Source organism: Rattus norvegicus, chromosome 5 (assembly GCF_021556685.1).
Source record: "Rattus norvegicus strain SHRSP/BbbUtx chromosome 5, alternate assembly SHRSP_T2T, whole genome shotgun sequence".
NCBI lineage: Eukaryota > Metazoa > Chordata > Mammalia > Rodentia > Muridae > Rattus > Rattus norvegicus.
Genome location: NC_141538.1, coordinates 70,183,431 through 70,202,965, shown reverse-complemented (window position 1 = coordinate 70,202,965; position 19,535 = coordinate 70,183,431). Strand labels below are relative to the sequence as shown.

The following is a 19,535-nucleotide window of genomic DNA, read 5'->3' as shown; positions in this document are numbered from 1 at the left end:
CTACTATAAAGGTGCCCAGCCTATGTCCAATGTTTGGCTGTGGGTATGTGTATCTGTTGCAGTCCACTGCTGGGTAAGTCTCTCAGAGGACAGTTACACTAAGCTCTTGTTTCCAAGTATAACAGAGACTCATTAGTAGTATCAGAGGTTGTTTTTTCCCCATGGGATGGGTGTCAAATTGGGCTGGTTATTGGTTATTGGTTATTGGTTATTCCCTTAGTCTCAGCTCAATCTCCTATCCATGCATTTCTTATAGACCGGATAATTTTGGGTGAAAATTTTGTGGTTGTGTGTGTCCCTATCACTCCTCTGGGGATCCTGCCTGTCTACAGGATGTGGCCTCTTCAGGTTCTAGTTCCCAACTGTTAAGCATCTTAGTTAAGGTCACTGGCATTGACTGCTGGGAGACTCCATTATCCCAGGTCTCTGGGACTTGCTAGAGATTTCTTACCCCAACCCCTGCCAGCTGCAGATTTTTATTTCTCCTGGTCCTCTGGGTCACTCCCCTGTGTACTGGTGTGTGAGTGTTGTCTACACCTAGTTTCATCACGCAACAGGAGTTGTCCTGAGGAATTTCTACTAGTGTTATGAGTGAAATGCTCACCCTTGACCTGGAACTGCATGCCTTCTGTCTGCATCATTAAACAATGACAGGCTAATTTAATAGCTTGCAAATATAGTTAAAAGAAAGAGCTAAACAAGTCAATTAACTTAAAACTAGTTAATGTTTGTACTCCTTCTTTAAATGAGGAAAAAGAATACCCTTGGCAGGGAAGGGAGAGGCAAAGATTAAAACAGAGACTGAAGGAACACCCATTCAGAGCCTGCCCCACATTTGGCCCATACATATACAGCCACCCTATTAGACAAGATGGATGAAGCAAAGAAGTGCAGACCGACAGGAGCCGGATGTAGATCGCTCCTGAGAGACACAGCCAGAATACAGCAAATACAGAGGCGAATACCAGCAGCAAACCACTGAACTGAGAATAGAACCCCCGTTGAAGGAATCAGAGAAAGAACTGGAAGAGCTTGAAGGGGCTCGAGACCCCAAAAGTACAAAAATGTCAAGCAACCAGAGCTTCCAGGGACTAAGCCACTACCTAAATACTATACATGGACTGACCCTGGACTCTGACCCCATAGGTAGCAATGAATATCCTAGTAAGAGCACCAGTGGAAGGGGAAGCCCTGGGTCCTGCTAAGACTGAACCCCCAGTGAACTAGTCTATGGGGGGAAAGCGGCAATGGGGGGAGGGTTGGGAGGGGAACACCCATAAGGAAGGGGGGGGAGGGGGATGTTTGCCCGGAAACCGGGAAAGGAAATAACACTCGAAATGTATATAAGAAATACTCAAGTTAATAAAAAAAAATAAAAAAAATAATCAAGGCAAAATATTATGAAGAAAACATTTACTACTCAGAGGATATTGATTTTCTAGCCCTGGAGATTGCAATTTGGGTCCAGATATGTTAGGGAAAAAACTATTCTGCTGAACTTTATTCCTAATCCTCTTTTGACTTTTTTTTTTGGGGGGAGGGGGCACATTATCCTGTTAAATTGCTCAAGCTGTAGGTAAATTTAAAATTTTCCTGCTTTTGCCTCTCAAGTATCCAGGATTGCAAACCTGTGACAACACGCTTGGCTATCTAGTATTTCTTAATTTTTGTTTGTTTGTTTGAGATTAGATTTCACAGTGCATCCTGGCTGACCTAGAACTCATAGAGAGTGACCAGCTTCTACTTCCCCCACCCAGCTTCAGTATTTCTTATTAAAAATTTGCATCAGTATCTGAAGATATATAAAGGGAAGTCAAGGATTCAACTCTTGGAAAATAATGTATCATTTAAATATTATATTATATTGATTTCTAACATTGTTATAGAAATAAGGATCAAGTTTTTTTATTTTTTTATTTTTTTATTTTTTTTTTTTTTTTTATTAACTTGAGTATTTCTTATATACATTTCGAGTGTTATTCCCTTTCTCGGTTTCCGGGCAAACATCCCCCTCCCCCTCCCCTTCTTTATGGTTGTTCCCCTCCCCATCCTCCCCCCCTTGCCGCCCTCCCCCCAACAGTTTAGTTCACTGGGGGTTCAGTCTTAGCAGGACCCAGGGCTTCCCCTTCCACTGGTGCTCTTACTAGGCTATTCATTGCTACCTATGGGGTCAGAGTCCAGGGTCAGTCCATGTATAGTCTTTAGGTAGTGGCTTAGTCCCTGGAAGCTCTGGTTGCTTGGCATTGTTGTTCATAAGGGGTCTCGAGCCCCTTCAAGCTCTTCCAGTTCTTTCTCTGATTCCTTCAACGGGGGTCCTATTCTCAGTTCAGTGGTTTGCTGCTGGCATTCGCCTCTGTATTTGCTGTATTCTGGCTGTGTCTCTCAGGAGCGATCTACCTCCGGCTCCTGTCGGCCTGCACTTCTTTGTTTCATCCATCTTGTCTAATAGGGTGGCTGTATATGTATGGGCCACATGTGGGGCAGGCTCTGAATGGGGGTTCCTTCTGTGTCTGTTTTAATCTTTGCCTCTCTATTCCCTGCCAAGGGTATTTTTGTTCCCCTTTTAAAGGAGTGAAGCATTCACATTTTGATCATCCATCTTGAGTTTCATTTGTTCTAGGCATCTAGGATAATTCAAGCATTTGGGCTAATAGCCACTTATCAATGAGTGCATACCATGTGTGCTTTTCTGTGATTGGGTTACCTCACTCAGGATGATATTTTCTAGTTCCGAACATTTGCCTACGAATTTCATAAAGTCATTGTTTTTGATAGCTGAGTAATATTCCATTGTGTAGATGTACCACATTTTCTGTATCCATTTCTCTGTTGAAGGGCATCTGGGTTCTTTCCAGCTTCTGGCTATTATAAATAAGGCTGCGATGAACATAGTGGAGCACGTGTCTCTTTTATATGTTGAGGCATCTTTTGGATATATGCCCAAGAGAAGTATAGCTGGATTCTCAGGCAGTTCAATGTCCAATTTTCTGAGGAACCTCCAGACTGATTTCCTGAATGGTTGTACCAGTCTGCAATCCCACCAACAATGGAGGAGTGTTCCTCATTCTCCGCATCCTCGCCAGCATCTGCTGTCACCTGAGTTTTTGATCTTAGCCATTCTCACTGGTGTGAGGTGAAATCTCAGGGTTGTTTTGATTTGCATTTCCCTTATGACTAAAGATGTTGAATAATTCTTTAGGTGTTTCTCAGCCATTCGGCATTCCTCAGCTGTGAATTCTTTGTTTAGCTCTGAACCCCATTTTTTAATAGGGTTATTTGTCTCCCTGCGGTCTAACTTCTTGAGTTTTTTGTATATTTTGGATATTAGGCCTCTATCTGTTGTAGGATTGGTAAAGATCTTTTCCCAATCTGTTGGTTGCCGTTTTGTCCTAGCCACAGTGTCCTTTGCCTTACAGAAGCTTTGCAGTTTTATGAGATCTCATTTGCTGATTCTTGATGTTAGAGCATAAGCCATTGGTGTTTTGTTCAGGAAATTTTTTCCAGTGCCCATGTGTTCCAGATGCTTCCCTAGTTTTTCTTCTATTAGTTTGAGTGTATCTGGTTTGATGTGGAGGTCCCTGATCCACTTGGACTTAAGTTTGTACAGGGTCATAAGCATGGATCGATCTGCATTCTTCTACATGTTGACCTCCAGTTGAACCAGCACCATTTGCTGAAAATGCTATATTTTTTCCATTTGATGGTTTTGGCTCCTTTGTCAAAAATCAAGTGCCCATAGGTGTGTGGGTTCATTTCTGGGTCTTCAATTCTGTTCCATTGGTCTATCTGTCTGTCTCTGTACCAATACCATGCAGTTTTTATCACTATTGCTCTGTAATACTGCTTGAGTTCAGGGATAGTGATTCCCCCGGAAGTCCTTTTATTGTTGAGGATAGTTTTAGCTATCCTGGGTTTTTTGTTATTCCAGATGAATTTGCAAATTGTTCTGTCTAACTCTGAAGAATTGGATTGGTATTTTGATGGGGATTGCATTGAATCTGTAGATCGCTTTTGGTAAAATGGCCATTTTTACTATATTAATCCTGCCAATCCATGAGCATGGGAGATCTTTCCATCTTCTGAGGACTTCTTCAATTTCTTTCTTCAGAGTCTTGAAGTTCTTATTGTACAAATCTTTTACTTGCTTGGTTAAAGTCACACCGAGGTACTTTATATTATTTGGGTCTATTATGAAGGGTCAAGTTTTTTAATAAATATTATATATTCCCAAATTCCAAGGAGGTTTATATACTAACACCAAAATATGTGTTTTATAGACATTTTATAACCTGTTTTTTACAAATATTTAATAACAGAAAAATGTTAGTACGTAATGTATATAAAATAAGCAGTTGGCCAATTGGATAATTTCATTTTGGTTTTCCATATTATTTATTTATTGAAGTATTTACCTGTTTACTATAGTGTTGAGGACTGAACTCTGAGTTTTACCTTAGAAATTACTGCTCTCCACTGTGTTTGCCATGCAGTTTTGTGACTTACTTTTTATTTTGGTTCTTCTTTTATTGTTTGTTTTTTTACTCTCATTCTGCACTATCATGTGGTTACTTTGGTATTTCTTGATATGTCTTTTCGATCACTGTTATTTTATTATGTATCATGGTCCTTGCAAGTTCACTTGGACAATATGCATAAGTTCTTCATCCTTTCAGTTCCTTGTCTTTTATTCTGTTAACACATAGCAGTGAGCAAAGAATTATACAGCACTACTAAAACTTAAAACATAAAGATTTGTACTTGTGCATAAACACCACACACACACACACACACACACACACACACACACACACACACACACTTTGGTCTTCCCAGTTTGGTTGTTTCTGTCTATATGGTTTTAGGGCTGACCACTTTGCATTACAAAACCAAGGCGAGTGCTTATCCCTAGGAAAGCTTAATACTGATTCTCCCAAAAGTCAATAGTTGACTGTAGTTCTAGGACTAAAGGGAGATTCTACTAAATTTTCCTCATGATGCAATTAAATTTCCATTGAAAACTTTTTTATTTTTAATTAACTAATTAATTCACTTTACATACCAATTGCAACTTCCCTACCAGTTTCTCCTCCCAGTTTTTCCCTCTCATCCTCCCTCCCCCTCAACATCCCCTCTTCCCATTCTCCTTAGAAAAGGAAAACCTTCCCAGGATTTAAACCTGCCTTTGCATATCTCCTATTGAGTTTAGACCAGGCAGTCCAGTTAGGAGAAAGGGATCAAATGGCAAGCAATGGAGTCAGAGACCCCACCTGTTCCTGCTGTTACAAGTTCAACATGGAGACTAAACTGCCAAAATGTTGCATCTGTACAGAAGGTTGTTGTTTTTGGTTTTTTGGGTTTTTTTTGTTTTGTTTTGTTTTGTTTTTTAGTGGAGAATGATATATTTCAATATAGGACTTTGAAACATTGCATGATTATATTTTAGTCTGGGTGATAACTGGCAAAATAAAGGTGGACATCTAGGTAATGAGTCCTCCAAGCCAAATAGGTCTACATTGTTCAGTGAAACCACTATGTTGACTCTGTGACATGCTATAGACAAGTTACAATAAATAGTGTGCATAAAGACAGAAGTTACTGACTTAATCAATATTTAAGTTCTCATTTAATTGAATCTCCTTCAGCTAATGTTGTTTATTTCTGACAGTGAAAATCACACCAAGGACAGCTTCAGTGGAATTGGAATTGAGTATCACAACCTACGGTACTGTCTTTCTATCTTTGTATTTTAGCCAAAACAACATTCATAAAACTAATGAGAGCATCTGGAAGAAAATGTTAAATGAATTTGAAAAAACATACCTCTTTTCACAAGAATCAGTCCTACATAATCAGCACCACTATCTGCTGTGTGTGTGTGTGTGTGTGTGTGTGTGTGTGTGTGTTTGTGTGTGTATTTTGCTGTTGCAGATATAACACAAGCAAATTTTATGGCTATCATCAAACTTTAAAGGAACTTGGTTGCCACTGTTTGTCCAGTAAAATTGATAATATTAATAACTGGTAAAGACATTGTTTAGCCACAGAATATCATGTCCTGAGGGAGAAAAAAATTGATATAAGAGATGTTAGCAACCACTAGCAAAATTCTCGATCCTTTCAAATTTGATGTTTATGTTGCAATTCACAAAATACCAAAATTTTGAACATAAATGATCTCTTATTTCCTATATAATTCAGTTGTATATAGGACAAAATTATCATTTTGATCATGTTTTTTCCACTTTATATATTTGGAACTATGCTACCAGGGTGTCTGGTTACAAACATCCCATCAGGCAAAGAGCTTTTTTAACTCTTTCCTCAATTGGTAAGCCTGGTGCTCGCCTGTCCTCTGTCTCACTGTAGGGATGCTTGCAATAAAAGCACTTTCCTAAACATGTAATTACAGCCTGCTCAGTCCTTGAAATATTTCATGTATGTGTATTTTTCAGGCATGTTGATTTGACATTGGATAATGAATTGGTGTGTGTTCTTCTCTAGAGAAGAATATCTTACTTAGTAACTGTTGGTAGCCGCCCATACCACGCCCAAAGATGGCGCCGATTTCCTGTGAGTGAGTCAGCAGGGCACAACTGTTGTCCACCCTGAAGGATGCAGTGCGCATGAGCCAAACACATCACAGCCCGCTCTCGGGGCATGCAAATTGGGCATTGGGGCTTGAACCAATCGGGTAGTGACAGGAGTCTCCTAAGCATATATAAGCAGTGCCTTTTCCTCCCTGGGGGTCCCTGTCCCTGTTCAAGAGAGCTGTACAATAAAGGCTTGTTCACAGAGGAATCCTGTCGCTGCGCGTTGTTCTTGCTGGCGAGACGTTGGGCGCGCGACAAGTAACATGTACACCAGCATATATGCACATGCTCTACACATCATACATACATACATACATACATACATAACAAGAATTAATTAAAAAAGCAAACCATGTATTTAAAAAAAAGAGTAAGAATGGGTACACAGAAGAGGAGGGAAGAGAAAAAGAAGCAAATGTGTAATTATATGATATTCTCAAAATAAAAAAAAACAAATAATTACACATTTCTAAATTAAAAAGCTCTTTCATTTTACAAAACACATTACTGACATTTGTGTGCATCTGGTGCACAGTGCCTGCCCATGGACAGTCAGCCTCACTGTCAGTTGTCCTTGTCTCCGCATTGTTCTTCTCACTTGTCCGTCTAAAGTAACAGAAAGAACCGAGGACAATCATGCTACAGGTAGAATCAGAATGAGAGGTACAATCACATCATTGAAATGAATTTTATAATGTGCATAATAAAATCTCTTATGCTATTAATAGCCACACATAATTTTAAAAAGTAAAAGAGATAGAAAAAACACAGATATCATATTGTCCTCCTTCCTATTTAGCTCATTTTAAAGCAGAAAGAAACACAATCTCTCCCTATAAATTATGTTTTTCCTTTTGTCTCATTTTTACTTGTGTCAATCAGCGAGTTTAGGTTCATATTTGAATCACTAGTATTTTAAAGCAAGAATAGAAAGCAGTTGCTTTCAAACATAGATCCATTGTAACTTGCTTAAGTAGTTGTATTTTGTGACCTATGCCACAGAACTAAAGTGACTTAAACATGTTCAAATATGGTTTTTGTATAATTGTAGACTTTTCTGAAGCAGATCGTTCCAGTGGCTGCAATATCATATTGCCAATGAAAAGCATGAACCACTGAAGAAAGAAATTGAACACAATGTGAAAAAAGATGGGAAGACCCTCATGTTCATGGATCAGCAGAGTTAGTAATGGGAATATGACTGTGATTGAATGCAAACTACAGATTCAATAAACTGTCATTAAATTTTCAGTGACATCATCCTCTTAAGTAGAAAAAACACCCATAGAATTCATACAAAGGCACAAAAGTCTCTGGGAAGCCACAGGCACAAACCATGAATGCAAAAGAGTAATAGTGGATGCACCACAGTACCTGACTTCAAACTATACAAAAGAACCACGGTAACATAAACCACTCAGTACTGCGATAAAAATAGATATAGTTAAACCAGAGTGGAATAGAGAGCCCAGAAAACAGTCCCACACAGCTTCAGCCATTTGAGTTCAACAAGGTGCCAAAAACATACAGGGAAAAAGAGACAGTCTTTGCTAAATAACATGATCTGGGCAAACTCACTATCCGCTTGGAAAGGACTATGCAGCAACGACAGTATTTTATATATTTGCACAGTAATTCATAACATTTTGCCACTGTCATGACACCTGAGACATTTGGTTGTATTGTTTTCATCAGTTTGACTAGAGTTAATTTAATTTAGACTGCTCTTTATAGAAATTCTAGTAAAATTGTGTAGAATTGTATAGATTTTTTTGTATACACTTTGGGAGAAAGTTCATATAAAGACTCAGATTTTAGTAATGCCTTTCCCACCATATGTGGTTGACAATGTAATTAAATTTCCTACCCATATGCTCTCCCACTGTGTGTCAGGCTGGTGAGCACTTGTCCTCTCTATGTTATTCTGGTCACTTAGTGAATTCCTGACAATCTGTTGAACATATCTTCATGTGTGGTTGTATCACTGCTTCTGACTTTCCACGACTTTATTGTCATCTATAACTTATGCTAGAACACCCAGGCTTTAAGGGCAGCAATTCATTAGAGCATACTTTTAATCAAAAACATGGCCACCACTGACAGGTGGCAGGTCATCAATAAAATGACAGCTTCTGGCCCCACTGAACAGCTCTTGTATGACATTTTTGTCTTAGCCGATTTTTACTTCCCAAACTGTCAGTGATAAAGTAGTTTCTCCTAGGAATAATGAATATGGATGCCCCTTTTACAAATGCCCTTTTATTTAACACAATTTTCCACTCTTATTTTTTCATAATTGGTTTCTAGAGCCTTTGCTTTTACTTTACAAATTTAGTTTATTAGAAAATGTAGAGAACAGATAGTTCTGTTACTCAGTAATACAGGCAGCACATGCATTAAAAACACTTCTTGACTCAACTGAGACACTTGTGTTTTCCAAACTCAAACCAATGAGTTAATGTGCGGAGACACTAATAAACACAATATGATCTTAATTAAATCCTATATGTCCTTTTCTCATTAATGTTCTATGCCAATCTGAGAATTATAGGTGCCCTCTCATGTAGAAAATGAGGAAGCAAGACTCCCATCTCCTCCTTCGGGAAAAGGTAAAAAAATAATAATACTAGCTGTTCTTAGCAAAGTTAAGCTAAAAATTTAGAATTCCCAATGCATATAAAGTAGATTATGAAACAGTTTTCTTATCTAAACAAAACTGAGATAACATACCTTTTGGTGAACAGTGACCAATAGTAGCACATAGTTAAGTGTAGGGTACATTGGTCTACTATTCTAATGCAATCATGATAATTACCTCACAAAAGTATCTTAAACCTATTAACTTTTGAGTGTTGGTTTATATAAAAATTTAAAATCACAAGTTAATTAGCATTGTTAATTTTCTAGATGACAAGGGATGTTAAGATTACACTTTAAAATGTACTTTTATGGAGTACAATGTCTAATGTGGCCTCTAAGGCACATAACTCCATTGCTTCATGCTGACTTCTTCACTGATACGCTCTGTGTCAGGTACAAACAGAGAATGTGAAATGTGTTCTGAGCTGAATGCAATCTCCTAGTACTTATGTTCCCAACAAATAGCATACGTTAAACATCTTTACCCAGAGTTATGTTATGCAGAAACTGTATCTTTGAAAATGACTAATATATCGAAACAGAACCCTCTCAGATATTGTCAATACTGCATTGTTAAAAAAGAAAAGCTCAAAAGAATTATCTCTCCCCTTCTGTCCTTATGTCACATAGCAAAGGAGAGAAAAATGTGAAAACCGTGCTCGTCATTAGTCATAAATTGGAAATCTATCTAACAAACTCTCTTCTCAAGGCTCAGTGGCCATCAGAGTGATTGAAAGACTGTAAGTACCAGAGATTGAGGGAGATCAGGAGGAAACAATGTTTTACTGATTTGACAGAAAAATCTCTATTCCTGAAATCATAGCACCTCTGCTTGCCTACCCCAGTTCATCAAACGATGAAGCCAAACAAGATGTAGAGAATAGCACTTTACAAGCCCCCAATTTTGGCTGAGGAGCTACGGACAGCTGAGGATTGCTGAAGGAGGAAGACTCAGTTTCCCATAAGAGTGTGGCTCATAGTAGGTAGAACATCCGGATGTATGCTCCCCTCATGAGCATATAACTGCACATATTAGACTTGATATGTAATGGTAATTAGTAATGATAATTATTATTTTAAATATTACCAGAAATTGCAAGGAGAAATGAGGGAGTATGGGTGGTTCTTAGAGGAGTTGAAGAAAATATAGGTAATAAATGATCAGCAAGCAATATATAAAAGTATGAGGTTTTCAAAGACTTAACAGCATATCATATATTTTAAAATGTTTCCCTCACTAAATACCATATTTGCCTATATTCTGAACTTCTGGACTTGAACAAAATGATAATGATACAGAGATAGGTTCCAAAAGGCAGAATATTAAAATTTTCATGCCAAAATTATGTGGGACCTTTGAAAACAAATTCCCTAGAAATAAGATTAGAATTTTGAATTTAATTTGAAAAATTTAAAGCTTAATTTTAAAAGACTAAGTACTCAAATTAAATTAAATATTATAGAAATTGAAACGACAATATGAATGAAGTTTTAGTAGTATAAGTTTTGGATAAATTTATAAATGTGTATATATCTTTAAAAATTAAATAATATTTTTAAATAATATATAACTCTGTAGTGTAATGGGTAAGTAGGTATCAACATGTAAATCAGACCCTATTTTATTATTATTAATAACTACTAATAACTTTGCTGTGATGTTCTAAGAAGGCTTATTTTATAATGCAGAACTTCTACCTCAGAAGTGCAATTTATGCCTCCTTTTCCAAGAAAGAAAATGTCAACCACAGGAACAAACACTGTTCCTACATCAGCAGAGTTAAGTTTCATTAAAGACACTGTTGCTAACATAAGGTGTATTTCAGATAAAAGATTAAAGTCCCAGATTTCCTGTCATCTTCTACAACTAGAAAATGTTTATGATGCCATTTATTTTCAGATAATGTCATACCCTATAATTACTATATCAGTTTTCTTCTTAATTTTTACTTCATTTTTATTTCTTTTTCTCTTACATATTATATTCCAACCCCAATTTCCCCTCTCTCCTTTCCTCCCATTCCCTCTCTTTCCATTTCTCCTTTCTCATAGATCTAGTCTTTGTCCTCTATTTCCCTTCAGAAAAGGGCAGGGCTCCCAAGGATATCAACCAAGTATGGCATACTGCATCTTAATAAGATTAGGATCATTTCTCATATCAAGGCTGGAAAAGGCAACCCAGAAGGAAGAAAGATCCCAAAAGCAGGCAAAAAGTTATAGACAGCCCCTGTTCCCACTTTTAGGAGTCCCATATCAACACCAAGCTACACAACTTATAGGTCAGAGAACCCAGGTCAGACCTATACATTCTACATGATTGTCTCTTCAGTCTCTATAAGCCACTATGACCCATGATTAGTGATTCTGTTGGGCAGGTTCTTATGGTGTTTGTCCTCCTGGCTCCTACAGTCCTTCCTGCCACTGTTCCATAGGAATCCTCTAGTTCTGCCTGTTTGGTTGTGAGTCTCCACATATCCCGTGAGTTGGTAGGAGCAATCTCTCTGATGACAATTTTTCATCACTTTATAAACCTTTAAATAGCTCACTGTGGAGCTTGTATAGCTTCAATATTCCCATGAGAAATTAGTGACTGGTGAAGGAGAGAATACTTCTTATACATAGTCCCTCACTTTCTCTACTTTATTGAGAGGTGAATTGATCATTCATGACCAGCCAGTTGTGTGCTTTCCCTAACAAGTCTATTTTTCACTTTGTGTCTCTAAACAGCCTTTTTGAGAACTCATTACATAGGCCCAAAGGACCTGAGGTCTTTAAACTCCCCCTGACCCCAGTACTAGGTATTTTATTGACTAAAACACTGGGAGAAACTGGTCTTATCCGTAAGCCAAATATTTCAACCTTTCACATGAAAGACATAACCAGGTATATCATATCCTTTCTCTCAAAATCAGTGCCAAGGACCAGCCTCAGCATGGAGAGGGGTTTTGAGAGAAGGGGTGGCAAAAAGAACAATTCAAAGTAAAATTATGAATCCAAGCCAACAACCTATGTTCTGTTTGTTACAGCTTTTCAGTCTATGTTTCACTCTATGTTCTGTTTTCTCTCTGGAGATTTCTCTGTCTATATTCTGCTTGCTTGATATTCTAAGATCTCTCTGCCTCTCTCTCTCTCTCTCTCTCTCTCTCTCTCTCTCTCTCTCTTCATCTTCTGCTTACGTGTGTGTGTGTGTGTGTGTGTGTGTGTGTGTGTGTGTGTGCGCACGCGCGCACGCTTGTTTTCCATGAAGTTCTCTCTTTTTATCCTAAAATATTGTATGAATGGTTCATGTCCTGGATAGCATATCAATCCAGTCATCATTACCTCTAGCTTTTCCGTCTGATTATCTTATGAATCAGCATCCCACGACCCCATCCCTTTGATTCTTAGGAGATAACAAACATTTTTTTCTTAATATTGCAAAATAATTCAGAGATCCACCTGACTTTTTTCTTTTATTGGATTTTTTCTTTATTTACATTTCAAATATTATCCCCTTTCCCAGTTTCCCCTCCAGAAACCCCCTATTCCATGCTCTGTCACTAAGCTTCTATGAGGTTGTTACCCCACCTACACAACTACTCCCTTGCCTTCACAGGACCAAGGGCCACTCCTCCCACTGATGTGCAACAAGCCCATGCTCTGGTACATATGTGGTGGGAACCATAGGTCCCTCCATGTGTACTCTTTGGTTGGTGGTTTCGTCCCTGGGAGCACTGGTGTCTCTGGTTGGTTGGTATTGTTGTTCTTCCTATGGAGTTGCAAATTCCTTCAGCTCCTTCTGTCTTTATCTAACTCTTCCATTGGGGACCCTGTTCTCAGTTCAGTGGTTGGCTGTGAGCATCCGCCTCTGAATTTGGCAGGCTCTGGCAGAGTCTTTCAGGAGACAGCTATATCAGGCTCCTGTCAGCATGCACCTCTTGGCATCTGACTTTGTTAAGCACAGATGATAAACTAGTTTCCTGGGACTCTGACCTGAAATTACCGTGTCTATCATATCTGACCTAGACTTGCTATGTCACAGGCTGACCTTGAACTTAGGAATCTGCCTGCATTTGCATCTTCCTGTCTTTTTATCTTTCCGAGGAGGTGGCTCACAGTGTACCTAACTCTCTTCCTTTAGATTTGTAAAGCCCCTCATAATTCAAATTGCATCCTTACATTTTTTTCATAGTTTGGAAATTATATAGTTTCCAACTCATGCATGTAGAGCTCTTTCCCATAGCTTTAAGGGCTGTCCTGAGGTCCCAGCATTTACCATTTTGCTGAGACATAGCCACACCCTCAACTCCTGGACTCTTGCTGTTTTTCACTATCATGGAGTCATTAACACTAACAAGGAGGATATTCCATGGAAGGAAAGAGTTCTCCACTGCTAGTGGGTCCAGAAAATATGGATTATTTCACAAACAAGCCGTATTCCCACAGCAACCATTGACTCTCATGGAGGCTCACACCAGGACCCTGTCCCAGGGGAAGGGACCATATCATTCTGTTCCCACCTGGACCATGCGGGGCTTGACAAATCAGAATCAAAATTTTAATTATGTGTGTATACATTGTGAAACTAAAAAGAATATCTATCCTAAGGGGTGCCTTAAAGAAAAGGGAAGGAGAAAATAGAGGATAATAGAATGGATACAACATGAAGTTTGAAATGGAGAGGAGTTTTGGAGAAGGAAGAGAACTATGAAGAGTGGTCAAGAAAGATAGTGCAGGAGAATAAGGACTAAATGTATCAACATATGTATATCAAATATTATAATGAATTCAATTACTTCATAGGCCAACATAAATTAATTAGGTAGAGAGGGGATGTAAGATGAGCTAGAAGGAGGAAAGGGAAAGAGAAAATATATCATTATACAATAATTAAAATTAAAACCTTTACAGTAAAGGCTACTTGGGTTGGCACATACATGGGGAGAGCACTCCTGTTCCCCTGTCCATTGCAAAAACTCATTGAAGCTAACATTCTAAAGGAATAGACATTCTCCTAAGAAATGGTTTACACTAATAACACTGTTTCTCCTTTATGGGATCTCAGAAAACTACACATAAAGCCAATTCCTGCTTACTCTTGACCCCTGCACCTGCACTTTTTGCCTTATTCTATCCCCACTATAGCTCAATGAATATTCTTGTTTAACTTCAAATGTTACAGGCGCCCTAACTCTGACAGGATTTTACAATCTGATTCTAGACCAATAGCATAATAGATAACTTGTACATTATTCTATCAGTCTCTCATATTAGATCTAGCCAGCAATCTGTTTGCTTCATGTCAGTTTTTCTAAAGATTTGGCCACTCTGCTTACTTGCGTTACTCCATGCAACATTTGATTATCCATTCATGTTTCTCTAAAAAGCCTTACCTAGAGTTCATTATGTAGATCACAATGATTTAGAATTTAGAGAACTGGAGTGACAGGTCTGACCACACTTGCCCATGACTACTATACTTTGTTATTTGCATCTTCAGTCCTGTACCATTTTCCTGATGAATTCTCTATTTGTACATGGATTATATACCACACTCAATTTGAGACAAAATTGACATTCTTCTAATGAATGTCCACTGTATTGCACTTAAACCATCCCTTCTCCAGTCCCCCAGTGCTTTATATAATCCACAAACATTCCATTAGATAGCAACAAATAAAACAGTAATATACTCTGTGTGTATCTTCCAATCCTGAGAGATTTCTTGCTCATTCTAAACTTTTTTCTAGACTAAATATATCTTCTACCAGAATTTTTTTCCTTCATTGCTTTTTAGAAAGCCATATCTTATAATTCTTTCTACAATGTTAAAAGGATCCTCAAACCCATATTAGTATTAACCCAAATTAGTATTGGTTTGTGATATAACCCCTACACTGTGCATGACACCGCAAAAATATTAAGCCAATCGTGAATCATTGAAGTCAATCTCAATCAGATAAGTGGAGAAGTTTAAAAACAAGTAAGAAAATCATCAAATGTTTGATAAAAATAGTAATGGACAGAAAGAGGTCACGTAAATCTAAATACAAGGGATTTACCCTAATAAAACAACATCTACACGAGTAAGAAGAAAAACATATAAGAGATGGAGCAGAGGAAAAATTTCACTCACATGAGTGCAAAATACTCTTGCCCACACCTAAAGCTCTACAATCCATGTAGCTTAACTGCAGTGTTACAAGAGGAAGCATCAGTTAATGTCTTTAAGAAACCACCAATTGTTTGTTAGGATTCATAAAGATTACATTAGAATGAGTTTTCTAAATTACTACTCTAAATAACATTTTGCTGTGTGTTTGAAAATAAACTATTTTGGCACCGTAATTGTCATCCTACAAGGCACATTATATATACAACTCATATCATTATAAAAAAGCATAATTAAAAATAAAGGTCTCAGCTATTAGAGTATTGTGCATGACTAGTTTCTCTGGATTTTTAAACAAGTCATTTATGGAAACACATACACTTGCTTTATCTACCTTTGAATTGCTGAGGCCAACAGGTGCTGAAAATCTAAGCCATTTATAGAAATTGCTGAACACTTTAAAATCTATACTTTTCCAAACAATTCAGGAGCATTTCAAATGTTGTCAAAATGGTGTTCCAAAATGAAAATAATTGGGCAATTAGTTTTCAAGCTTAAGAAAATTATAAAAATATTTTTATATCCATTGTACTTTAAGATACCTAAAATGAAAGGATTACAGGATAAAACTAGTTTTAAGTCTCTCCCTGAAAGTGGAGGGAGATAATTTTATAACAAAATTCTCTAGGATAGGGGAGGGCATTCTCTCATTCAGTAAGGAATACATTGGCAACAATGTTGAAAAAAATACCTTTGAAGACAGACAGAAGCATAGTAATTTTATAACTAGTAGAAAAAATTAGAATGAAATCATTTTTGATGACAGTTTCAAAGTACAGTCTATTCATAAATAAAATGAAAAGGAGAAAAAGGGAAGTTAAACCCACCTTATAATAGTGTATGAATGGACTTCTGTGAAGGTTTCTTTTTTCATATGGCTGCTTTAAAGATGATATCATTCTAAACCACCCTGCCAAGATCATGAAATGCAGTATTATCTTTACAAGTTGTGGGTCCAGAGCATACAATGTGTTCAACCACTGAGTCAGACACCACTGCAGTAAATATGTTCACAAGTAGCCACTCAACATACAGAAGGTGGATCTCTACAGCAATATTTCAAGGAGTTTTTCCAACTGTGCATTTATGATTTAAATGTTATGCTATTTTGTTAGTTAGTAATTGCACCAAAATATTATTTCATAGTGAGGTTAACATTAATATATTCAAATATATTTTGGTTTGCAAACATTTTCCCAATTGTAAAATATTTCCTCTGATTATAAATAATTGGTTAACTTAAAAAAAACTAACAGAAATATACAGAGAAGGTTTTACATGCTAATGATTTGCTACCTAAGAGAACATAGATATCGTGGCAGGCAATTATTACTTCTATAATTAGCTTTAGTTTATCATTTCTAGAACTAAAAAGAAGCAGAGACATTTCCCTGAGATCATTTCATCTGTACTAAATGTTGACACTCCAAGAATAAAGTCAGTTCTTGAACACGTATATTCAAAAATTTAATACAAACGTCACTAAAATACTTCTTAGGTGGAGGCATCATATGATGGAAAATTAAACACTGTGTTTGAAGAAAAGCAACAAAATTTTTTTTCCAAATCTTTGTCATTAGCTTTATCTTTGTGTTCTGCTTTATAGGACATGACATCCTTTCTAGAGATGCCACAAGATTAAAATGGTTAACAAGTGGAATGACAATTTTCATTTGTGTAAACCAAAAAGAACTATGAATACCACATGCTTATCTGTATCTGCTAAATTAAAGGTGCAATAATAAAAGACATGAACATATTTAATAATTACATAATGCTAAACTAGATATATTGTTTATAATTTAGAGACTAGGAAGATGGTGTCACCAGGACAGAGCTCTCTCAGTATGACATGTCTAATAATCGCAGGCATCCAGTCTGTCTGAATAAAAACACATTTTCATTTTTAACTTACCTACATGACACTCAAAGACAGCATTTCTAGAATAGCATGAGCTTTAGAAAGCACAATCTTCTAAAATGATGTAAATTACATCAAAATGAGCTAGACATGACAATGCACACTCGTATATGCCCCAAATTAGGGAAACTTAAGGCCATGGATTGTGAATTTGAGTCATTATGTACTTCATAAAGCAAAAAAAAAAAAAAAAAGGTCATGAAGAATACATTCTATGACTTTGATATTACTTTCAATTATATTGGCTTCTTACCTTCCTTAATTCCACATGTGTCAGTCAAGGCTTAAGAATCAGCACCTGGTAGTGAGCCTGAATGGAATTCAGATGCTTGCATCTAGAATAGGAGAAGCCATTTCCCGAAGGGCTATCCTTCAGTGATGTAGTAATTACCAAACCAAATAATGCCTTTTCCTTTCAGCTCCTGGAAGAACAGATTTGACCTACATTTTTAAGACACCAAAGATGGTCCCATGGGGTAGAGCCCTGGTCATCCATAGCAAGTTTCAGCATGCTAATAAAATTCTTGTGTTTTTTCTCCCTCCTTTATTCAATTCCTCAGGCCTGGGATTGTTTCTCAAACTCTGCATTAGAAGCTCTGGTCTTGACCTCTGCTTTTGTGGGAATCCAGGTTAAGATTTATTAGAACTGTCCCGGTGTTTCTGTATTAAAGTGGGGTATTTATTTTTTTCTCTAGACTTTGTTAAGATTTGTAGGAATACTGTCTCCAGCCATGCTAATATATTTCATATTATTCTGTCTGTTTTATGAAATAAATTGATACTTCTTCAAATATACGGATCACTGCTTGGAATAGGAGAATTTAATTTAGATGTAGGAAAACATTATGTTATCTAAAATTTATCAAATAAAACTAAAGATCAAGAAAGTGTGGGGAAGAGAATGAAGAAATAAAACTCAAAGAAAGAGCTGTGGATAATCTTCCTGTCTCCACATCTGAGAATCACTAGCTCTGTGACTGTTTCTAGGAGTTTGATGATATTTGAGTCTGTGTGAGTTAGGCCATGCACTATTTCATCTGACTATATTGGGTTTATTTCATTTGACATAATATATCATTATCATTTCACAAATGACAGAATTTTAATTCTAAACACTACCCTATCCTTTATATACTCCTCACTTTCTTTATCCACTCACACTTTTATGGACGCTTGAATTAATCCTGTGTTTGGCTACTTGAAAACCTGTAGGAGCTAAGAAAAATAACAGTACGTGTCATGGAAAACAGAGTAAATTAAGCAAATGGAAGGCAGTTTGCTATGCAGCATGTTTTCATTAAAAATTATATATGTCAGGAAGATACAATCAACCAGGTAAAAGAAATGAACAAAATGATTCAAGACCTAAAAATGAAAATAGAAATAATAAAGAGAATACAAATAGAGCAGACTGAAGCAATGGCCAAAGAGTGATCAGCCAAAGCATCCCATGGACAGACACAGATTGATGGCACTAGTACTGATGCTACATAGTGCTTGCAGACAGGAACCTAGCATGGCTGTCCTCTGAGAGGCTCTACTCAGCAGTTGATGAGACAGATGCAGATACTCACAGTCAAGTATTGGACTGAGGTTGGGGATCCCTATGGAAAATTTAAGGGAAGGATTGAAGGAACTGAAAGGAATGGCAATTCCATAAGAATATCAATAGTATCAACTAATCTCAACTTCTGGAAGCTTCCAAAGTCAAAGTCACCAACCAAAGATCATATAAGTAGGGACTGGTCTTAAGATCCTGGTACATATGTATCAAAGGACTGCTTTGTATGGCCTCAGTGGAAGAGAATGTGCCTAATCCTGTAGAAACATGATGCAACAGGGTGGGCGGGATACTCAAAAGGGGAGGGTATCTCCTCTTAGAAGTGATGAGGGGGGAAATATTTGGGATGCAAATAAGTAAAATAAATAGTTAATAAAGGAAATATTAGGATTGCAAAAATTTGACATATGTGTTATTTTCACTCAATGACAGGTATTAAGAGTGGTACAGGGAGAGAGAAGTAGTTTAGTTAGTGCAGTTCAGTTGAGAGCAGTTAAACTCATTTTAGTTCATGCAATTCCATTCAATTCAATCAGAGAAGTCAGTGGAGTTCAGAGACAATATTCCCAAGCAGAGCAGTTCAGTCAGAAGCCAAAAGAAGCCGATTTGAATCAATCACCTCAGAGAGGAGTTTGAGACAGAATAGTTGAGTTCAACCAGTCAACCACAGTT

General features: G+C 37.2%; 1 long non-coding RNA gene across 2 annotated transcripts in view; it reads right to left on the bottom strand.

Moving 5' to 3' along the window:
- The window catches only part of LOC148005782 (uncharacterized), a 160,086-nt gene that overhangs the window by 30,524 nt on the left and 110,027 nt on the right, over window positions 1-19,535 (bottom strand). Inside the window, exons 1-3 of one of the 2 annotated variants that reach the window (XR_015621419.1) lie at window positions 17,556-17,743; window positions 16,209-16,291; window positions 7,057-7,196 (exon numbers count right to left, since the gene is read on the bottom strand). This is a non-coding gene — a long non-coding RNA (uncharacterized LOC148005782). Of the gene's footprint in view, window positions 1-7,056; window positions 7,197-16,208; window positions 16,292-17,555; window positions 17,744-19,535 lie in introns of those variants that run through there. The other variant, XR_015621418.1, reaches the window with a different exon arrangement.